This window comes from Symphalangus syndactylus, chromosome 9 (assembly GCF_028878055.3).
Source record: "Symphalangus syndactylus isolate Jambi chromosome 9, NHGRI_mSymSyn1-v2.1_pri, whole genome shotgun sequence".
In the NCBI taxonomy this organism is placed as follows: domain Eukaryota; kingdom Metazoa; phylum Chordata; class Mammalia; order Primates; family Hylobatidae; genus Symphalangus; species Symphalangus syndactylus.
In genome coordinates, this window is record NC_072431.2 from 95,536,570 (window position 1) to 95,541,709 (window position 5,140).

Genomic DNA, 5,140 nt, shown 5'->3' on the forward strand with positions numbered 1-5,140 from the left:
AACTTCTGTAGCAATTTGCATATGCCTTTTACAGGTGGCATGGCCACATTTTCTGAGACAGTCTTGATTTTAAATATTTGGCCCCATTGTTATACTTTCTCATACCTTGGAGCCAGATTGTGGATCCCTGATTCAGAATATGTGACTATGAAATGTTTATAGCCCTTTCCATCTCTGTTGAGGTTTTACAAAATTATGTACCAGTCTCCACTGTGAGACAGTGAAGTTTTTCCAAGTAGAAATCATGTTTTTCTTATTGCACACTGCAGCATGGAGCCCAGCTTGGGACTTACACATAAGACAAATGGTATGAAGAATATTGCATGAAGTGGGCAAAAAAAAAAAAAAAAAAATCTTATACCTTTCTAGATCTCAGTTCTATGTCCTTTTCTTTACCTAATAGCTCATTCGGTTTCCTTTTTCTCTCTCCCTTCAAACCAGCTTTGTTGAAATGATGGAAACACTTTGAGGCTGATTACAGCTTGGTATATTACCTCCCTAGGCACTTAATTTTCAACCAGCATCAAAGGCCTCAACCAGAAGCACCCATATATAAAAGAGCAGTGACCAGAATCCCAAGTGGGTGAAGGAAAGTGTAGTAAATGCATAACGATGCTGAGTTTAGAGCAGCAGTTCTGAGCCAGGGGTGATTTTTTCCATCCCTCTTCCACTTCCCACTCCTGGGCAAGGTCTGGAGACATTTTTGGTTGTTACAACTTGGGAAGGGGAAGATCAACTGGCATTTATTGGGTAGCGGTGAGGGATCCTACTGCATATCCTACAATTCACAGGATAGCCCCACAACAAAATATTTCCCAGACAAAAATGGAAATATTGCTGAAGCCGAGAAACCCAGGTTAGGAGAATATATCGGTTTCCTGTGTGCTGCTTCCAGTGCTGCTGTCACAGTGTTTCACAAACACAGTGGCTTAAAACAATACAAATTTATCATCTTACGGTTTTGGAGGGCAGAGTCTGAAATGGGTCTCTCTAGGCTAAAATCAAGGTATCAGCAGGCTGCATTCATTCTGGAGGTTCTGAGGAGAATCTATTCCCTGCCTTTCTTTGCTTCCAGAGGCCACCATATTCCTTGGCTTGTGGCTCCAGTCCTCCATCTTCAAAGCCAGCAACGTTTGCCAAGTCCATCTAAGGCTGGTGTCTTTCTGGTTCGCCCTCATCTACCTCCTTCTTCCACTTACTAGGACCCTTGGGATTACATTGGGTCTACCCAGGTAAGCCAGGATAATTTCTTTGTTTTCAAGTCACCTGATTAGTTGCCTTCATCCTATCTGCATCCGTAATTTCCTTTTGCCATGTAACCAGCATGTTCATAGTGTCTGAGGATTAGGCTGTGAACATTTTGGGGGGCCTCTTTGCCTACCGCAGAGGATCTGCGCTGGTTAGGCAAGTATTGGCCACAACTCAATCCTAAATCAAATGTGTTTGCTGTCTTTATCGAGCCAGTAAATCAAGCCAGTAAATACATTTATCAAGCCGGTAAATAAATTTGATTTATGATTGAGTTGTGGCCAATACTTTACTTGACCAATGTTCAAGTCATTTCAATAATGCCCAATTACTATAATGTGATTTCACTAGAATTAAGTGTGGACCGCTCAAACTATGTAATTGATTTCATTTCCTTTCAATTAGAGTTACTCACTGACCAAGGCCTGCCACATGACCTCCGATGGCATTGTTTTCTGAGCTGTAGAAGCTGTTAACAGCTCTGGGCTCAGCCACGCCTGCCTCTCACTGTGATTACCAAGTGAGAGGCTTATACACAAGGATTAATAGCCAAATGGAAATCAATATGCCTATTCATTAAGTGCCAGATGCAACGACTTCCAACGCAGAGATAGGAGAGCCCAGAGAGACTTCGCTCTCCTTCCCTGAAAGTTTAAGACGCCAGCCTAAATCTGCCCCTCAGTTACAGGCAGAGTGGAGGTGGAGAGAAAGAGCCCTGACTAGCCTCCCTGAGAAGGAGGCTCAACCAGGTGTGCTTACCACAGGGAGCAGGGGCATGCATGAGTGAGTGCACAGGAACATGGACCTTTAAGGCCCAGTAACCCGGCCCACTAATAAAATATGGCCAGGCGGATGTCCTGGGCTCTGACCAATCAATGATCACTGGACAGTGCTCCCTTAACCCAACTTAGACCATTAGGTGAAAAAAAGACTGGCTGACGTGAATTTAGGTAGCCCCAGATTACTCTTTTAGGATGCATGCAGTAATTTGGGGGCCTTGGGCAAAAGGATCATCCACATAACCTCTGCCTCAGACAACTGCCTTCTACAGCCTGCTGGGGCCTGGACTGGGACTCCCCACTGCCATCCTAAAGCCTGGTGTGCCAGTCCACTTCAAACAGGGTAGGTGCCTAGAAACTAATATTCCCTGGAACATACAATGGACCTTATTTTAGGAGCACAGTAGGAACACAGCTATTAGGTTGGTGCAAAAGTAATTGAGGTCTTTGCCATTACTTTTCATGGCAAAAACCACAATTACTTTTGCACCAACCTAATACAATTGCAGGCACACTCCAACTCTTGACAGGAAGACCCTAGTGCTGCCTTGGCATGGAATGGAGACTGTGGTGCTGTTGTCCTTGACCTTGGGGTGTCACATGAGCCCAGATAAATATTCTCCTTTAGAAATGGCAATATGATTTATTTGAAAGTGTATAATGAACATGTGCTTCAAATGAAAGAATCAGGGTGATACTGTCAGGGCTCAGCCTGTTAGGCTAATGCTCTGCAGGGAGGTAGTTTGGAAATTGCTTTTAGCATGAGAATGGGCCGCACAGAGTAAAGAAAGAGTGCCTGCTGGCAGCCAGAGGTCTCCTGTCTCTTCACCTTCAATGTGCATGTGCCTAGGATGCCAGCTACAGTTGGCAGGGCTGTCGTTAGTGAACGCTGTTGCTGAATGCTGACCTCACGGGCTATCTGGGCCTGGAGAGTTGCCTTCCTTTCATTTGCTGTTGGCCTGAACTCGCTGTCCCTGGCTCTCTCTGCTCTATCTAGGTGTCAGTCAGGAAAGAACAGCAGACTCCCCAGTGCCCCCTACAGTGCAGAGTGAGGCAGGTCATGGTTGAATTAAGAGGTGTGGTGACTGGTTGAGTAGTTGTGCCTCACTGGCACTAACAAGTGCATTACTGCCAACCTGGAGGAGGATTTCAGAGAGGTCTGGCCTGGAGAGAAGGGGTGAGGCCTCAGGAGGGGATGACATTGCCATATACAGAGCTGCCCAGCAACATATCTTGCCCCCTGAAGTTTTGGCAAAGGCCCAAAGTCTCCCATGTGCACCCATCAACCCCCCTCCACTATATGGGAGTGTATTAGTTTTTATTACTGCTGTAAAACAACTATCACAAACTTAGCGACTTCAAGCAACACAACTCTATTCTTTTACGGTTCTGGAAGTCAGAAGAAAGCAAGGTGTCAGTGGGGCTGTGTTCCTTCTAGATGCTTCAGGGAGAATCTGTTTCTTCATCTTTTTCAAATTCTAGAAGTACCTGCTTCCTTGGCTCAGGGCCCCCTCCCCACCTCACTCCAACCTCCTGCTTCTGTTGTCATATCTCCTACTTATTCTGATCCTCTTGCTTCCCTCTTACGAGGACCCTTGTGGTGACCTTGGGCCCATCTAGATAATCAAGCATACTCTTCCAAGTCCATGGTCCTTACTTTAATCACAACAGCAAAGTCCCTTTTATCATGTAAGATAACAGGTTCCTAGATTAGTACGTGGACTTCTTTTGGGAGTCTCTTACTCTGCAACAGGGGACCACAGCTGGTGGTGTGTGATGGGAGACCACAGCATACCTGCACAATTCAGCCCTGCAATGCCACCTCATCTGACCCACACTGGAAACCAACTCAAATGCCAGCACCAGCACCCCCTTGCTAGTCTAGGCCCACATTAGCAGCTCTCTAAGTTCTCCCTTGCACTTGAATCTGCTCATCTTCACCGTCCTGGCCAAGTGACCTTGCTGCTCTTTTTCTCCTTACTTTTTTCTTAATGCCCAGAATGATTGCGTTATGCCATTTCCCTGATTCTGTTTAACCTTGGATTCTTTTATCCATGCTCTGCCCCTCCTCCCTGTGGCCCCACCACAATTGAACATTTCCCCAGAAAGCTCTCCATGGTCCTACAAATTTTGTAAAGTGTGAGCATGTCAATGCTCACATGGAAAGTCACAAGTATGTGATCTCTGGAAGCCAAGGACAAAACTTAAGGACAGCAAGTGTGAATGGGGATGAGGTCACAATTCTTCCTTCTGTCTTTTAAGCAGAGCATCATGCAGGATGAGCAGGGGCAGAGAAGAAATGGAGCACCTTGAATCACGTGGGGACAGAAAGCAGAGAGCTTTGCCATAGGCTAGTGTGCCCCAAAGGGAGATCTGCTTAGGAAAGACTTGAAAATAAATGAGGAACATTTAGTGGGAGTGGGGGGAAGATGCTGATGAGTGACTCTGCTCAGAGGTCTTGTCTCTGACACAGACAATAATTGCTTAAGACATCCGGGGGACACCCCCAGGAAGCAGGTTATGAATCCAAGACAAGAGGACCAACCAGAAAATAAAGACCAGGAGACTGGGAGGGTGAGCTTGGATTGGAACCAAAGGTGGTAGCAGCAGGGACAGACCAAAGAAAGGAAGCAAACACAAACATCTGGCTGCTGTGTGAGACACCAGGCTGTCATGAACAAGCTGTGTAATTGGAAATTGCCTACTTCAACAGTCAGTCCATTTCTCAAATGACATAAAAATGCTTTAGCTAGGGCTGGCTGAAAAAGAATTAATTCCCTGGGAAAAAGGAAAGAATAGATCTTGAAGCATGGCAGGGTGAATGCCAGATGGCTGGGGTTTGGGGAGTGACTGAGGGGTAAGGGATGAGGTCCCTGTGTGTGTAATGATCTCTCCAGCAGCCTTCTGGAAAAGGGAGCAATAGGGCTATGGCTGAAGGAGCATATGGGGCAAAAATGGTGTCTGTTTTGTTTGGAGGCTACTTGAGTGCTGTTGGAAATGACCCAGCACAGGCAGGTGATGACAAGGCCAGGGAGAGGAGATGGCCTGGACCTAGCCTTTGCTCTAGTACCGGCTGTTTCCTTTAGCAGAAGCCAAAGATTCCTGACTCCTAC